This window comes from Hesperophylax consimilis, chromosome 13 (genome assembly GCF_061612785.1).
Source record: "Hesperophylax consimilis isolate HC1 chromosome 13, BYU_Hcon_1.0, whole genome shotgun sequence".
Lineage (NCBI taxonomy): Eukaryota > Metazoa > Arthropoda > Insecta > Trichoptera > Limnephilidae > Hesperophylax > Hesperophylax consimilis.
The window spans coordinates 33,425,320-33,444,914 of NC_142848.1; the positions used below are offsets into that span (position 1 = coordinate 33,425,320).

Here is a 19,595-nt window from a genome sequence, read left to right on the forward strand (position 1 = left end):
CCAATTAACACTTGGAAAATTCCTACAGAAAATCATTCGGCTATGATTGGGTGTACCCAAAATTTTCTTTTCACTTTTTTCCTTCTTTTTAATAAGTACAACATGACAACAAGAGCTTCATCGTCGTCCATTGCGCACCATTACTGAAAAATGAGCAAATAACATGTTTTTGTTGAATCGACAATTATTTTTTTTCGTAGAGTATGGTCCGTTTTTAAAACGGATCCGTTTTTAAAACGGTAGTGTGAACAGGGCCATAGGCCATACGTTTTTAAAACGGGACCCGCCTCCGATTTGAAAACGGAAGTGGGAACGGGCCCTTAGGCTAGCAATAATCTGAAGGTTGCATGTTCAAATCCCGGCTTACGCAAGTAAACTTGTATTATTTCGCAATTTATCTAATTTAAAATAATATTTAGTATACTTGTGGCAAGTTCCAGAGTGCAAGATACTCTCAGTCTCGCCCTTGTGTAAGGTAAGACCACAATTCAGAATTGAAACATGGCTTGAAATGGCCTTAGCCGTGTTTCGTGACTAGATCTGAATAACCAGGTAATTCCCCACCTTCCTCTTCACCATCTCCTTCCCCTCCTCGCTACACAACATAACCCGATTAGGGATGTCACAGTCTCAACAGATCCAGACGGTTGGGAGTAGTTGGGACTCTTGCGCGGTATTCACATAAAATAGCATTATATATGTTTAATAGGAATAAGGATTAAGAATATTGTTGATAAATATTGTTGCAATGCATTCTACCCAAGTGACCACTCTTATGTACGAAGTAAATAAGAATATAATTCAACAGAATTGTCACCGTTCTACAAAGTCCATTCTCAAACTTTAGAAAAGGTATAAAATAATTTTAATCGGTACATCAATTTTAAAATGAATGAATAAATATTTCCATCGAATTTATAAATAATAATAATTTACTTACCGAAACCAAACTATCAGATAGAAGAGTTTTAACTGATATATTATTTTTATTAAAAATTATCAAATCTATAATTGACAGTCCTGAATTATTGGAATTAATTTATATGAATTTACCTGCCAGACAAACTAGAAGCAAATACAGTTTTAAATGTAACAATAACCTCAATACTAACTATTCTATTTATTCACCAATTCCAAAATTTCATCACCTTGCAAACGAATACTGTCAACTTATTAATATATTTGGTGTAAATAATTTTCTGAGTTTCAAAAAGCAACTAATTTCAGACATTTGCTTGATATTAATTTGTATTATTTATTAGCTTTTAAAAAAACAAGTCTTGTCTCTATACCTTAATACGTTTTTTATTGTTATTTTCTTTTAGACGCATGTTAATGACTGTATGCATGTACGGTCATACTTGATATGTACATTACTTTGATTTTCTTTACCATTTCAAGTACCATTATTTAAATTCGAAATTAATTACGGCGTTGGTATTTTTCCATAACTTATTAGTTTTTTTTCTACAGATACAGCAGACATTATTTTTGTTCTTTTTTTAAACATTTGTTTTATAATACATATCAGTATATTATTTATGTATATATTTATTTTTTATTTACCTTGCGAGTAAATTATTTTCCTGTTTTCAGTCTCACTGGTTTGCGACAAACATGAATAATTATATGCTTATACGAATGTACAATGTACACTAGGGTGTACCAAAAAAATTAAAGTTGTTATTTTTGAACGCATACCCTCTAGTTTTGTTTTAATAATGTCAAAACTCTTATAAAAAAAAAATCGTTTTCTTTGGACAACTGCAACCCGTGCCGACTTGCATCGAAAGATGTCAGTACTTGTACATTAAGACGCCAGCGAGCAAACGTGTTGATGAGCTTGTAGTAACTTGCTATTTTGTTTTTTTATAAATTTAATTTAGATTAAATTTGATAATATTATTATTAAGTTCTGCAAGTGTTTTAGTTTTTTATTATTGTGACAGCTGTTTCGGCTTACAAGGAACAATTGCAGAACTTAATAATAATATTATCAAATTTAATCTAAATTAAATTTATAAAAAAATTAAATGGAGTTCTACGAATTAAACACAAAAACAATAAATATATGCTATTTTGTTAGTAAACGAAAATCACTCGTTCAGGCAAAATGTTGTTAGATTTACGCACTTCTAAAAAGAGTATATTTTAATAGGAGTCGTAAAACACCAAATATCGGGTTCTAAACTGCCATCTAATGAACAAGTTCTTGAAGTTTTGTTCTACAATATCCGGAAAGTGAATTTAACTGTCAATATATACCAAATATAGCCATAGTTGATATTAAAAGCTGTGTTTGAAGTAAAAATCAGTCAAGTGACTACAAGCCCTGACATACCACTCTTCAAAAAGTTTCGAGATAACTGTAAAAATGTTGATCCCGATAAAATTTAGTGCTACAGAGAAAATCTCACATTGCACCTAACCGCTTCCGAAATCGATGATTTGCTTGACTTTTACCGTACTGCACTGACAACAAAAATACTTGGAGATGACTATTGAGAGTTTTTAGAGCTGTGTGATAGTTTTAGGAGGATATACAGCGAGAAAATTTAAGATTCGGCCTTCAGGTGCTCGATGGATGACAAAGGCGCTTTATTCTTTGAAAATATCATTAATTTGTGCGCAATTTAAAATTACCGGTAAGGATAAGGCGGCACTTTTAGACGTTTGCCTGTTCATAGTAACATCCTATGTCAAGCCATGGTTACAATGTATTATATCAGTTAAAGCACCTTACCAGGACTTGTGCTTTTTGAAATCGATGAAGGCTTAAGAAAAAATTGATGAAAACATCTCAATGGCAGCTTTATTTCTGTTCAGTAAGCAGTTATGGTATTTGACCGATGAAACATCTATTTTATCGGTGTTTGACGACGCTGTGGATCAAACAACTAAAATAAAAATGCTCAAAATATCAAAAAAAAAAAAATATTAACCCATGACAAACGTTACATCCCATCTAACCATCTAACCAAGATCTTGATGGTAAATTATTAAGTAGTTTAAATTATGTTTTGTATTGAGGTTTTTGTTCATATCATAATTTAGTGACTTTTATTTCAGAGAAAAATATGTACGACTTCATTTCAGTCAAGAGCAAGTATTTGTTTGATCGTCTGAAAACAGATGCCAGTTTTCTAAACGAATTCCCTACGATGTGGTAAAATAATGCTTCGTATCAAGAAGTCAGAAAGAAGGTGTCGCCGCTGAGGGTAGTGAATGATACAGCTGAAATAACTGTTTAGTTAATGCAAGATTTTCATGGCTTAATCTCACGGTCGAAGAGGAAAAAAAAAAATTTTTGTTTCCTCGTTTTCAGGACCACCGGAAGATTTATCCTGACTGTAAAAAACAAACTACGAAGAAAAAAAAAAGTGGGTGTGTCAAGCCTACGCAAGACAGAAGTGAAACTTCTAGTATTCCTCTCTCTCTATTTTCATTTCATCATCTCTATTTTCTCTCTTAGGTTAGTTTGAAAATTAGAGGTTAAATAATTCAACGACGAAGCATGGATTTGATAGGATATTTCATCTTGTGCCACTGATGTGTTCATCACCTCTATCTCGTCACTACTCATTTTTAACACTGAAATTCTGTACCAAACCGTATGAACCACAATCAATTACGTATTTCACTCGTATTACACTCACGACGCAGTATACTAACCAAGCAGCTGATGCTTGGCGTGGCGCAGTTCGCTGGTGTCTGAGAGAGAGGAAAGAAGAGAAGAGAGAGAACGTTCGTGAGCGGCTCCCCCACCTCAACAAGCGCATATGGTGAGAGAGGGACAGTGAACGGTGAGCGGTGGTGGGGGTACCCGCATTTTCGTGTCGATCCTGACTCGGTTTTACTCCGTCCCCGAAAATCCATTACGCGCCTAAAGAAGTTTCACTTCAAAAAATTAATCAATAAACCATTTTTAAATATAAAATACTACATAATTGAACATTTGTGCATTTTTAAATTTTATTTATCCGACAAAAATGAAAGTTGAAAATCCTTCCATATTAACTCTGTACAATATGTTTGGCATCAAGTCGGCACGGGTTGCCGGTGTTTAATCAAAATAATATTTATTATATGAGTTATTGGGATCAAATGAAATAAAATAACAGGGTATGCATATTTAAATTTTATGAAAAAAAAAAATCTTCCTTATGTCCTGGGACACCCTAATGTACATACTTACTTTATATTTTGCCTTATTTACATTATTAGGTGTTATTATTTGGATTTGATCTTAGTATCAGCATTTCATTTTTTTTTACAAAGTTATGTTATTATCCATGTATTATGTTACACTTACATAAACACTACATAAATTGTATATTTCCTCTGTAAAAGTCTGATAGGGCGTTGATAAATAATAAATAAATGTTTTTTACCTTCTCCTTGTAATGTTTAGTGATTCATATATATTTGCATCACTCAAATGTGTATATTTTTTCTCCTCGGTACAGGCTTAGACCTAAATTGATTATTATGTAAAAAAATCATTACATACATTTTGTAAATGTCAAGTAAATAAATAGGTAAGTTTACCAGATGTTTAAGAGGGATGACTTATCGGCCATTTTTATTCAAAACGGAAATTTTGGATATGAGACCCAAACCAATTGACATAAACAATGATAAATCACCATCAAAAATATCTAGTTCGGATGAGAGCTATTTTACATTTTTATAAAAGGGTCAGCGGCTCAAGTGCGTTGTACAGCCCGTCAGCTAATCAGACGAACGCAAAACAGAATGCAGATTTTATTTTATTTTATTTTTATTTTTTATTTTATTTTATTTGGAAAACCAACAGTTATAATAATTACAAAGTATGATGTATTAAGTGTTAATTATTTAACCAATAATAGGTTTTCACTTAAGTATTTTAGTTATTTAGTGAATATATAATATTTATGTAATAAAAAAAGTTACATTAGCCTATAGGGATGGGATGGGGAAGGGAGGGGTATGGGATGGATCTAGTCTGTGTAATGTGTAGCATGTACGTATAAAAAATAAAAATGATAATATAATTATTTATTGATTTTAGGTTTGAAATTGTGGGGTGCTGAGTTAATGATGTCAACAAAAAAGGGCTCGTCCGGGATTTGAACCCGGGACCTCTCGCACCCTAAGCGAAAATCATACCCCTAGACCAACGAGCCATGTCACAATCGCACTGCTAAACAGAACATGGACACAAAAAAACCGTTAAAGAATGCCTAATTGACGGAATATTTGTTTTATGTGATTTCAGCAAAACCAATAAAATGTTGTCACGTTTTCTTAGATGTAATATTGTATTGTTTAAACAATGCATAGCAATCAATCGGCTCGTTGGTCTAGGGGTATGATTTTCGCTTTGGGTGCGAGAGGTCCCGGGTTCAAATCCCGGACGAGCCCTTTTTGTATAATTTTTTCCTATTGAGGGAGCTGAAATCTCTACAAGAAAAACAATATCTTCTACTTCTATAACAAATATAAAAAGAATGTCTCGTTGTTGGTTTTTTTAAATAAAAATACAGTTTTATTCCGAGATTGATGACATTTTGCACACTTGACCTTCAAACCAAGAGGAAGGTCACTGTTTCCGTCCCCCTTTACAACTCCATAAAGAAGAATTTGTATACTTCTTGGCGACATTTTGCTCCCATGACGTTCAAAATATTACTTAATAAATTACTAATTATAAAAAAAATATGTCTTTACTTATTTTTTCTGTGAGCAGTAGTCAGACCGCGAGTCCAAAAATATGTCTTTACTTATATTTCTTTGAGCAGTAGTCAGACCGCGAGTCCAAAAATATGTCTTTACTTATATTTCTGTGAGCAGTAGTCAGACCGCGAGTCCAAAAATATGTCTTTACTTATATTTCTTTGAGCAGTAGTCAGACCTCGTGTCTAAAAACACACGTCACTAATTCTATTTTATTTAATAAATCAAAATGAAAACGGCTTTAGATTTATAAGTACGTAAGGAATTAAATACATACCTACCATTCCAATTCATACAAATTAAAAAAAAAAACAATAAATAATTATTGTATAATTTATTCAAAAAAACTTCACTATCTAAAACTTTCTTCAGTCAGATAAGTATTAAAATATTCTTGAGAAATGAGATCCCTGAGGCGTATGTATGCCAAAACCATCTATGATCTTGTGAGACATCTGATCTCTCCGCAAAGAGTACAAGGCTGATGATCTTATTCATCGTAATGAATAAGATCAAGAAAGAGACGCTTATATGGTTTATGCATAAAGAGCGAATGATCAAAGAATAGAGTGTAAGGAGAATATATTATGCAAATGTGAATGGTAGCAGATGTCGGGGACGCCCGAGGAAGAAATGGCACGATCAAGTGAATCAGATATTGGAGTCGTGCAATGTCAAGAGTCAGAATAATAGAAGTGTATGTATGATACGATGTATGAATGTGAATAAATCAAGGAGTGTGTTCCAAGATTATTTGTTGATAAATATGCTACTTTTGGTAGGAAATTGAAGTCTGTTTTCCTATTAAAAAATAAAATTTGTACAAACACAATTCACTATATTTTTAAGTACTCGTTTTAATGATTTATCTCTAAATTTGTATAAAACAATATTTTTACACTTTTATTTGACATTCTGCATTGTTTATATACAAAATAATGTTCTATTGTACTTTTTTCTTATTTACATGTAAAAAATATTTAAACTTGTTATCTACCAGTCAATCTGTGAGAAATAGTTAGGATGCAGGCGAATTCTCAAGTTATTATTTTATAAAATTATCTTTTGATTACTTTCCGTCCGTCCTCTCTGCCTACCCCTGCGGAGAAACGGCGTGATAATTAGTTAGTTAGTATTCTGTACCGAACAATTAACCTCCACCATCTTGAAAAGGAAACCGAGGGAACAAAACAAATTTATAAAGATTCGAAATGCAAAAGACGCTACGCTCAGTCAATAAACAATGTATGTGTTTATTTTAGAGAGTATTGCGATCCACATCTTACATGGCGTTATTTACACCAAATTTCGTGCCCACAGAATAAAGGACAAAACTGTGTAATAATCTATCAAATGCCGTAAAGGAAGCCACAAGTCTTGGCATGTTTCGTAAGATATGTGTCAAATATTTAAGAAAATAATTATGATTTTTATACTAAAATACATTAAATTAGTCGCCAACCAATTTAATGTATTTCTTTAACTGTATTTTGTAAACGAAGTTTTTCTTGTATTTCTTAAACGGAATTTCGTATTCTTTAAAATAGATCGATATTATAAAGCATATATTTTTCTGAAGGATAGTTGGTTTTAAATCACATAATCAGTCGTTAATCACTTTGTACCTAAACCAAAATAGTTTTAATACAAATATCATATTTCTCAAACACACAAAAGAATCGTATTGTAATAATAATATTATTTTTTTTAAAGTGATTTTTCCAGTGATTAGATTACGCAGTGTAAAGCCACACGAGTGGGATATTGGTTAAATCCATAATTATTGATTCCCAAATGCAAATTAAAATATCGGTATGACTCAGCATAATTGTAATTACGTCTTCTTAGTAAACCGTAATGTATATTGATTATATGCAGGTTTGTTAAATACATAATATAGTGGTAGTATCGTATTATTTACCCCATTACTGTTAGTGTGAAACTATAAATAGCATTAATTTCTAGTTGAACTAATCAGTTACCTTTCTGTGTTAGCAGAGTTAACAACGCTGAGTTAAAAAAGTTTTCATATAATATTATCGATCATATTTATTATTCCACGACAACCACGTTCTGTGAACTGTGAAGCTGTGTTTGATAAATAACCGTTTAGAAATAAGCAATGGCAATTCCTGAGTTTAATGCCGAGGATGCTTACAGCTGTGGTTTTCCCAGAAAAAGCTTTGTACGTGATGTCACAACCCCGACTGTTAACAGCCCTCAAATAAATCAGCCCTTGACAGCGGCAGTCGGTTCTTCGAGTACAACTTCCGATGATTACTGTGCAGTTCCAGCGATGAGTGCCGAAGACTTAAATGACGGTGAACCTCCAAAAAAATGCTTTGCATGGGATGTAATAGCGCCGACTGCCAACCATCGTCAATTAACCAAGCCCTTGAGAGCAACAACTGTCGCAACTTGGAGTAACGCTTTCAAATACAGTGCAGTTTCAACGATCAGTACCGAGGAGTTGAATGACGGTGAACCTCCAAAAAAATGCTTTGCATGGAATGTTATAGCGCCGACTGCCAACCATCGTCAATTAACCCAGCCCTTGAGTGCAACAACTGTCTCAACTTGGAGTAACGCTTTCAAATACAGTGCAGTTTCAACGATCAGTACCGAGGAGTTGAATGACGGTGAACCTCCAAAAAAATGCTTTGCATGGAATGTTATAGCGCCGACTGCCAACCATCGTCAATTAACCCAGCCCTTGAGAGCAACAACTGTCGCAACTTGGAGTAACGCTTTCAAATACAGTGCAGTTTCAACGATCAGTACCGAGGAGTTGAATGACGGTGAACCTCCAAAAAAGTGCTTTGCATGGGATGTTATAGCGCCGACTGCCAACCATCGTCAATTAACCCAGCCCTTGAGAGCAACAACTGTCGCAACTTGGAGTAACGCTTTCACATACAGTGCAGTTTCAACAATCTGTGCCGAAGATTTGAATGACGGTGAACCTCCAAAAAAACGCTTTGCATGGGATGTTATAGCACCGACTGCCAATCATCGTCAATTAACCCAGCCATTGAGAGCAACAACTGTCGCGACTTGGAGTAACGCTTTCAAATACAGTGCAGTTTCAACAATCAGTACCGAAGATTTGAATGACGGTGAACCTCCAAAAAACGCTTTGCATGGGATGTTATAGCGCCGACTGCCAACCATCGTCAATTAACCCAGCCATTGAGAGCAACAACTGTCGCGACTTGGAGTAACGCTTTCAAATACAGTGCAGTTTCAACGATCAGTACCGAAGATTTGAATGACGATGAACCTCCAAAAAAACGCTTTGCATGGAATGTTATAGCGCCGACTGCCAACCATCGTCAATTAACCCAGCCCTTGAGAGCAACAACTGTCACATCTTGGAGTAAAGCTTTCAAATACAGTGCAGTTTCAACGATCTGTACCGAAGATTTGAATGACGGTGAACCTTCAAAAATACGCTTTGCATGGGATGTTATAGCGCCGACTGCCAACCATCGTCAATTAACCCGGCCCTTGAGAGCAATAACTGTCGCAATTTGGAGTAACGCTTTCAAATACAGTCCAATTTCAACGATCAGTGCCGAGGATTTGAACGACGGTGAACCTCAAAAAAAATGCTTTGCATGGGATGTTGTAGCGCCGACTTACCATTGATTGTCATTTAACCCAGCCTTTGAGAGCAAAAACTGACGCATCCTGGAGTACATCTTCCAATTACTGTGCACTTCCAAGAATCAGCGCAGAGGATATGAATGACGATGAACCCCCAAGAAAATACTTTGTGTGTGACACCACCGCACCCAGTCCACCCCTGACATCATTTGCCGATACATTTATATCATTAACCAAGTATTTGAGTTCGCACAGTTCCTAGTTGGAACAGTTCATTAAATCGTATTGGTAGTTAACCGAAATTTGGAAGAAAACCAATTATCAAATGAAAAAAAAAACACACTACACATAAGGATTCCAATTTACGCCAAACCCGCACTAAACCAGATACCTGAAGAAAATTTTTACATAATTTTTGTATAATTTTGTCACCTCTTTTCCACATTTTATGTGTATATTTTATTCCATCTAATAATAAAATGACTAATCACTAAACACTGTTCACATCTTATTACTTTTGTAATGAATAATCCTTAAATTACTAGTTAAAAATGTTCACATGGTTGTATTCTTAAGGGTTTTTTGTTTAAATACAATACAAAAAGAAATAAGCATTTTAATTTTTGTATTATAATTTGTATACGACGAAGTTATTTCCAAAAAATTCTCTAAATATATAAAAAAAACGGTTTCATTATAAATATAAACAAAAATGGAATGAATTAACGGATAAAACTTTCTGATATAAAATATTAATTTTTTTAAATCTTTTCAAATTATTCGCATTCCGGTTAAATACTGCAGGCCGTTAAGCAGGAATGAATTGACAGGTTTCCTAATCATCTCAATCAGGAAAACAGGAAAGTGTTATGGCGATGTCGGGGGAAGAATAATTTGTGAATTTATTTAATCAATAACATTAACGAATCTACCTTTTAACATAATAGTTCGTGAAAATAGCGGATTATTATGTTAGAAAATGGACTACAAGGATCTGGTCAAGATAAACCCTTAGAAATTTAAATAAAAGAAATACACATTTCAAATAAAGAATATAAATAATTTTCTTGGAAATAAAATATTATAAGAAGATATATAATATGTCTACATACATATATATCCAGGTATATCTATTAATTATTCCCACACAGTATTAAATATGAGGTTATTGGTACCAATGCCCCAGAACTATTTATTGGATAACCAACACCTCTGCTATAAGTCACTCCAAGTGGTTTGAAACGTTTTGTCTTAGCAGGAGTGCCCTAGTTTATAGGGTGAGGTTTGTCCAGGTCTTGGCGATTAGCGACGACTGCGTGGCGGGCAGGATTGGGAGAACCCCGATTAATCAAAAGTGCTCGTAATTATCAGACTTCGATAAATGAGTTTTTTTCCAATTAATCTCCAAATATGTAAGACCTGTTTTATTATAAATATGTACCTATCTTTAGTCTTATTATGAAAGAAAAACTGTTTTATTATAAACAAGATACGAATAAATATTTTTTATATTTGAATATGAATGAGTTTTTTTCCAATAAATTTCCAAACATGTAAGACATGTTTTATTATAAATTTATGTATCTATAATCTTATTATGAAAAAAAAACTGTTTATACATTTTTTTATATTTGCATATGAATGAGTTTTTTTCCCATAAACTTCCAAATATGTTAGACCTGTTTTGTTATAAATATGTTTCTATAACTATTTATGAAAAAAAAGTTTTATTATAAACAAGATACGATTAAATATTCATAGATTTGCAATGTGATGAGCGACAAATACAATATTGAACATTTGATAATAATTAATGAAAGTATTTTATTCATTTCTCCGCCGAATCCATCTTTTATACAGATCTAACCCAGATCCATAAAGAATTACGGGATATTGTGTAAATAAAATTGCAAAAAAGTACACCTTGAAAAATGAAGCTACATCAGTAAAATAACAAGATTATCCACAAGAAAATGAATTCAAAGATATACACATTTCAAATATGGAATTAAAATAATTTTCTGCTAAAAAAAATCAATTTTAAGTTGGTAAGAATAATGTAAGGTAGGACACGCTTTCGGAATGACTTTGTATGGAGATACGAACAAAAAATATTATAATATATATTAAGAAAACTCAAATGAAGTTAGATGTGAGGTGTGAACGACCTAAACATACTTCAAATCAGTTTATAATTTATTTAGTACAGGAAAAACATACTATACATTTGTAATATGTTTTGACTGTCCAATCAGGACAGTTAACTAATATTTGTTCAGCAAACTTATTAAAATGATAATAATAGGTACATATTATAAAGGATATAGTCCATATATATTTTTTGTATTTTTTTTTTGTTGATTATACATATTTTTAAAGTAATAGTTCCTTATTTCTACCCCCAATAATTCAGTCTACTTTTGCCAATTCCTCGTTTCACCAATAATGAACTTGTATCTTGGTGTATCAATTGATTGATTGATCTGATGTTGTAGTGGTGTTCTGTGGTACGCGCACCTCTGGCCGATTGCTAGATAGTAAAGGCTCTAACGGCTTGGGGCGGGAGGTTGCAATAAATTAACCTGAAGCATAGAACTAGTACGATTTTGACAAGTTGGTTTACTTTCTGCTGCAAACGATGTACAAAACTTTATCATATTATTTTTGTAAACTACAAACTTAAGCATGGCTTTGATACATATTAATTTATATGAAAATCCAGGAACATCTATTCATTATATCCTCTGACTATTGATTAATTATTATAATTATGAATCAATATTGAAAGATAATTCGTAAAAATACTACAATTTTAATTTGGGAGGCGGTTGTGGGTACTGTGTGCGTACTGTGGGTATAGTCTGATTCAAGATAAAAAAATGATATTTACAGCTAATATAATTTTAAAAGCTTTGCAAAAAATGTATGTTTCCAATAAAATGTTATTAAAAAATAAAGCACATTACATGAAGTAAAATTATTGCCAAACGCACTTTTTATAAAAATAAACTGTCAATGAACTCTTATGATGCCACATTAGTGCATCACACCCGTGCGAAGCCGGGCGGGTCACTAGTTCTAGTATGTAATGTGCTCTTATGATGAATTAGTGCATCACACCCGTGCGAAGCCGGGCGGGTCGCTAGTTCTAGTATGTAATGTGCTCTTATGATGAATTAGTGCATCACACCCGTGCGAAGCCGGGCGGGTCGCTAGTTCTAGTATGTAATGTGCTCTTATGATGAATTAGTGCATCACACCCGTGCGAAGCCGGGGGGGTCGCTAGTTCTAGTATGTAATGTGCTCTTATGATGAATTAGTGCATCACACCCGTGCGAAGCCGGGCGGGTCGCTAGTTCTAGTATGTAATGTGCTCTTATGATGAATTAGTGCATCACACCCGTGCGAAGCCGGGCGGGTCGCTAGTTCTAGTATGTAATGTGCTCTTATGATGAATTAGTGCATCAAACCCGTGCGAAGCCGGGCGGGTCGCTAGTTCTAATATGTAATGTGCTCTTATGATGAATTAGTGCATCACACCCGTGCGAAGCCGGGCGGGTCGCTAGTTCTAGTAGTATGTAATGTGCTCTTATGATGAATCAGTGCATCACACCCGTGCGAAGCCGGGGGGGTCGCTAGTTCTAATATGTAATGTGCTCTTATGATGAATTAGTGCATCACACCCGTGCGAAGCCGGGCGGGTCGCTAGTTCTAGTATGTAATGTGCTCTTATGATGAATTAGTGCATCACACCCGTGCGAAGCCGGGCGGGTCGCTAGTTCTAGTATGTAATGTGCTCTTATGATGAATTAGTGCATCACACCCGTGCGAAGCCGGGCGGGTCGCTAGTTCTAGTATGTAATGTGCTCTTATGATGAATTAGTGCATCACACCCGTGCGAAGCCGGGCGGGTCGCTAGTTCTAGTATGTAATGTGCTCTTATGATGAATTAGTGCATCACACCCGTGCGAAGCCGGGCGGGTCGCTAGTTCTAGTATGTAATGTGCTCTTATGATGAATTAGTGCATCACACCCGTGCGAAGCCGGGCGGGTCGCTAGTTCTAGTATGTAATGTGCTCTTATGATGAATTAGTGCATCACACCCGTGCGAAGCCGGGCGGGTCGCTAGTTCTAGTATGTATCTAAGATTTGAGTCCATTTGAGATCCCGAGAAAACCACTTTTAAAGTTCGAACCAAAGTATTGCAATTGTGCCCTTGAAAATCGTGATTTTTCCCCAAATGCCCCTTTACTGAAACTGCAAACCATAAATCTTCGTATATTACCAAAAATTGGGATCCCACTTACTAATAATAATTCTAAAATCCATTATTTTTTCTTGTGTATCCATTATTCTCAAGATGGCGTTGAACAATCTAAAAGCGTTTTTGTTTGTATTGTGGTCAATTTTTATAACGTTTTTAATTTAACCGTTTTCGGAGACATTATCATTATTGGTGACATTTTATTATAATTATTTTACATGAGTCTTGAGACGAGTCATAAAACAAATCTACTTTTATTGTAAAAAATCTGTTTTGAATTATCAGCGTAAAGACACGTTACAAAAATGAGAACTTTTTGATTCACGAGTTATAATTCACGTATTAGTCTTATTACCTATCAATCTTTTACTGAGAAGGATTATGTCTTATTTACTGCTTATTTTGTCGATAATTCTTAATTTCATAACCTAACGCGTGTCATTTTTTTCCTTCTGTACATTATTTACATAACTGTTCCGTGATATGTTTTGTTGGTCAATCTTTTGATCAAGCAAATGAAAAAACGTGATTGTACAGTTATAGTGATTAAACCACAGTAAAAATGTTTTAAAACACTTTTAAATCTTGACTCATATATTTAAAAAAATTCTGTTATTTTTTAAACAGTTTCTTCGATTCTCTCTGAATGTAACAATAATCATATCTGATGTAATAAGAATGCAACGACGCTATGTTTTAATAATTTATTGATAACAAATAACAATAATAATACAAATTAATATTTATACTAACAAAAAAAACTGATTACGCAGGTGTGAATTTCATATAAGTACCAATATTAAACGGAGAGAATTACACATGGACAGAATGGACGAATTAAGCCCACTTAAATTACATCCACTGAAGTTACACAGATCAAAAAAACCTAACTGTATTAATGTGAGACCGCAAAAAGGAACGTGGGGTACCCGGTACCCGGCTATTCTGATCTGGTCACCAAACATGGCTAAAGCCATTTCAAGTAACGTTTCAATTTTGAATGGTGGTCTTGCACCAGGGCGATACTGAGAGTATCTTCCACTCTAGAACATGCCACAAATATACTATACATAGGAGATCATTTTCCACGATGGTAGAAGTAAAAAAATTTTTTCGAAATACGGTTTTGTATCTTACACAAAAATATTTTTTCGTTGAAAATGATATTTTTTTCTACAAACACTTCAACTTTTGTACACAATACCTTGAAATGTTAAAAAGTACGAAAAAAGTTATTTTGTAATCTCATGCAGAATCACCCGCAGTTTGTTTACTTTACCTCCGGACACTCTGTATTGTTTTAAATGAATAAATTATGAAGCAATATAAATTAATCCAATAAAATTTACTTGTGCTAAGATTTGAACCCCTGACCTCCCTGTTTGCTAGTTGAGAGCTTTATCCCTCGACCAATAAAGCCGGCAAAAACATAACCTAATGTTCGTTTTTTTTCAAATGTGGTATTTATTTTATTTGCACTAATTACTCCTACTGAATACACAAATTATGATGATTCAAGTAGGAGTAATAGTCAGAGCGCTGATAATACCTAACCTCTAACAGTCCTAACAAATAACCCTTGAGACTATATTTCATAAAAACGTCGCGACACAAAAATACAAATCATCCGAATATTATTGATTACAGTAATCACTCAACCAGCTTTTGACATGGGGCGTCAAAATTTGACTCATTGCATGAATATACATGGTGAATTTTGTGTTGTTCAAACCATCAAACTTATTTATTTTATTTAATTAATATTATAATGAAGTATTAAATTCTAATAAATTTATATATTAACTTGTGATGAAACATTGTTAGATTTTATTGAAAACTCTATTAATTTATTTTATTATGTAGATAAATTATTCTTATTTGATACAATACAAAATATTCTCTACATAATCTTACAGGTTTCGACTCATCTTATGTCATCATCAGGGTATGCAGTATTAACAAAAATGAAATCCAAAATTATTTTTTTAAATTAATTGCTTTGTAAAGATATATTATATTTTTAATCCGTAAGTAATATAAAACAAAGTCGTTATCCGCGTCTGTCTGTTTGTGCGCTTAGTTCTTCGGAACTAAGCAACGCAACGGATTTTGATATGTTTTCACTATCATGTAGAGAATTTCTTCTGGGACATTTATACATATAATACTTGCATATTATATTTATAGAAAGTAGAGAAAAGTAGAGCTACGCCGGGTACACGACAGCTATTTCTGTAAAAAACTACGGCCTTAGTCATTTCAAGCTGCGTTTAGATCCGGAATCATCATTTTTTAACATTTTAACGATTGTTATAAGAATCCTGAAATTTACTGAAATCAGTCTTTTTTATTTAAGGTTATTAACAAACTCATGTGCGCTACCCGACTAACTAGAAAATATCTGTTCTGAGCCGGGTAGCAGTATAATTACATATATTTCGTAAACAAATTCGGGCTTAATAAAAATAAAATAAAATACATAAAATAATGTAGATATAAAATATTACATACATATTTAAAAACCAAATAAATTAAAAGTAAAAATAATTAGGTAAAATGCTAGCAATTGCATTTAAAACATTAGAAACAGTAAAATTGTCTGTGTAGGTGTAATACACTCAATTGCTTCACATAAATGATGTATACAAAATAAATAAAAAATTCAATGCAAGAAGGAAAGAAAAATTCAACAAAGAAAAAAGAAAAGAGAGAGAGAGAGAGAGAGAAGAAGAGTATTCAAAATATGGGAGACACACTAGGAACCATTTTCGGTGTAAAAATAACATTTACTCGAAAATTATGTTTATTAACACGGACGGTTTGTAAGTAACTTGTTAATGCAATTTCTATTTTTGTTCATTAACCATGTATTAAAGTTTTTATTTGTTTATTTTCTGTTGGCTTGAGTTATATGTTAACTGATCACAATAAATCGACCGACATCAGTACAGTCCCCCCACACAGTATCCCCGAAGATGATTATCGGTTCTCAGAGAAATAATTTCGCTCGATTTGAAGAAAGATTATTAAAGTTGGTTATTCCTCTAGGTCGGTCATTTGAGTGATGTTTTATTCAATATTTGAATTAATTTAATGGGATTTAAAATATTTTCATACGTCCCTCTCTAGCCAACACCAACTAAATGCACAATGAAAACTGTTCGTCACGCGTACGTACATTCATAAAACTGGTACCGCAATATATAGCAAAAGTAAAAATAGGGCTCGTCCGGGATTTGAACCCGGGACCTCTCGCACCCAAAGCGAAAATCATACCCCTAGACCAACGAGCCGATTGATTGTTATGAATTGTTTAAATAATAAAAATATAATATCGTCTTGTAGAACGTGACATTAATTTAAAAGGTGTTTTGCTGACACTAATAAAACAAATAATCCGCTGATAGCAGACATGATTTATTATAAAGTATTCATGTTCTTTGTTATGGTTATTTTATGACATGGCTCGTTGGTCTAGGGGGGTATGATTTTCGCTTTGGGTGCGAGAGGTCCCGGGTTCAAATCCCGGACGAGCCCTTTTTTATTTTAGTATCCAACGAATTTTATTTTGATACTTTTGACGCAAATTAAGGAGGAACCAATTCGTAATCTAACCTAACGAAGGCAAACATTCCTTACGCAGATGGAGATCGCCTATGTTGAGTTATGCATAATAAAACAATATAAATTAATCCAACCTTTTCTACCTTCTTTAAGATATCTCTAGGATTACGCCGAAATGTTTAAAATATGGGTTAATATTTAAAAAAAACATTTTACACTTTTGGTTGATTCAAGTCAAAATAAAACACATTACATAAATTTTATACTTTTTTCAACTCAGGTCAAAACATTATACATTGCAATAATTTTTTACTTATTTTCTATTCAACTAAAGTCAGAACAATATACATGTACGATCATATAATAAAACGGTAGTTATACCTACCCATTACAAACATTTCAACATGGCAATATCTTTGATTAAAGGACATTTTTAAATGTAGGTATAAGAATTTTTGAACTAAGCGAGTACAAAGCATATTCTTTAATGTATAATTAGCAAAGTCAAGACGAACGACCTCAAAAATAGTCCTAATAATAAGTCAGTGGGCGTCCCAGTAGAAGCAGGCCAAGGAAGTTGTGTGGATAAACTGGAACAGGATGAGAAGAATTGAGAACTGGAAGCAATTGGCGAAGGAGCAGAAGCTGGAGAACATTTGTGGAGGAAGTCAATACACCACCCTGGACTGAAACGTTGATGATAAAAGCCAATCCTTCAGCTGCAGTAAAGGCAAGAGTGAAATCAGTGGAATCGATCAATCAGTGATGCTGTGTCACGCGGGCGGCTTTGTTCTGCAGTATGTGGATTGATTTTGTTTACCGAGATGTCTGTGGTTCTTTAATATTCATTATTGTTGGAAATTCTTCCAATTTCGTCGTTTGTTGCTTTGATTTTAGCCAGTAGAATATCTGACATCTTTTGCGGCTTCTGCTGTGGGAAATGCTTCAAAGTGTACTTCAGCTGGTGTTTCCGCTTTGGAACGTACTCGAGCCCGTAGATTTTCTGAGCGTAGTATATTGCTGCGTGAGAGGAATTGTGCCAATTGCATTTGGGTGAGCCTGTTTCTGTCAATTCGCAGACTGGACCACCGGACTTGCAATATTTGGACTTTGAAGAGGGGAACGGCACTTTGCGTTGTTTGGTTGGGGTCATCAATTTGTCTGCCTGGTCATCCTCTTGATGAATGCTTCTTCCCTCGTTCTTGAAGCTGGCTCCTGGTGGTGGTCCATCACGATGGCTTCCTTCACTATTTGAGCTGCTTGCTGACTGACTTTCTCCTCGATTTTCTTGGATCTCCATGATGTGTTTTTTACCGTTGTTCATGTTTAGTAGTAAATAATGTCTCTTTCCGTGAGGCTTGTGAGTGAGTTGTGAGTTCCTTCTGTGGCGGTGCTCCCGTGTAGGTTTGTGATTTAGCGTAGTAACTTCACTTTTTCTGCCTCGAGTAAATTCGTTTATTTATTGTAACTTTTCGATAATCCGGAATAGTAAACCAAAAACTTAATTTAATTATTGAAACTTTTAACACTTTTTAATATGCACACGATATAATGCAAGGCTTCTGTAATGTTCACAGTAACACCTGAGAATTGGTTCTGACCATATATTTTGAAAAATCGGGGCTTTTATTGGATTCTCCCTTCTCGTCGTAGGGTAACGATTACAATTAGGTTCTAATTATGCGATTATTTGAGGTACTCAACTAGCACGTGACTTTTTCTCGGGTTTTAGGACATTAGGAAAAACCTAGAATAATGGACTTTTGGTAGTGTTTACGATGATTAATGGTGCACATCAAATTAAAATTAAATAAAACATGCCCTTAATTGATTTTGGGAAATAACGAGTAATGAGTCATTCGAATTTCGTATTGACTTCTTATATTAGGGCAAAATACTTGAATAAGTATTTTTAAATTGTGGAACTAACAAATTACAAAATAATGATTACATGAAATTATATTTATTTAAGAATATCATTAATTATATTTACTGATCAGTAATTTCAAACGGGTTAACACTCGTCTCATACATTCCCTTCTGTTGTTTTATCTCTTGAAATGGCCTAGCTCAATTACTTGAATCACTTGATCGTGCCATGTCTTCATCGGGCGTGCCGAATTTCTTCCACTATTCACATTCGCGTCACAATATTATTTGTGCACAGTTTTCTTCGTCCATTCTCTCTGCATGCCCAAACTATCCAAGCGTCTCTTTTTTAACATTACTGGTTTGCGAATATACACATTTCTCGCATCATCTTTCATGGTTTTACCACACATACGCCTCAGTGATCTCATTTCTACAGCGTTCAGTCTTCTTTAATCCTTTCTGTGCCTCAGTGCCGTACATCAGGGTAGGTATCTGCACTCCATTGTGGATTGTTTAGCTTCGCATCTTTGGACAATTGAAAATGAAACATTAAAATAGGTATATTTGAGTC

At 34.0% G+C, this 19,595-nt stretch overlaps 4 non-coding genes across 4 annotated transcripts; 2 read left to right on the top strand and 2 right to left on the bottom strand.

Annotated features, from left to right (window-relative positions):
• Positions 1-5,096: 5,096 nt before the first annotated feature.
• Positions 5,097-5,168, bottom strand: TRNAP-AGG (transfer RNA proline (anticodon AGG)). Its single transcript has one exon. It is a non-coding gene; the product is annotated as a tRNA-Pro (tRNA).
• Positions 5,169-5,334: 166 nt separating this feature from the next.
• TRNAP-UGG (transfer RNA proline (anticodon UGG)) lies at positions 5,335-5,406 on the top strand. The gene has a single exon. It is a non-coding gene; the product is annotated as a tRNA-Pro (tRNA).
• An 11,403-nt stretch (positions 5,407-16,809) lies between these two features.
• Positions 16,810-16,881, bottom strand: TRNAP-UGG (transfer RNA proline (anticodon UGG)). The gene has a single exon. It is a non-coding gene; the product is annotated as a tRNA-Pro (tRNA).
• A 170-nt stretch (positions 16,882-17,051) lies between these two features.
• On the top strand, positions 17,052-17,125 carry TRNAP-UGG (transfer RNA proline (anticodon UGG)). The gene has a single exon. It is a non-coding gene; the product is annotated as a tRNA-Pro (tRNA).
• Positions 17,126-19,595: the final 2,470 nt, after the last annotated feature.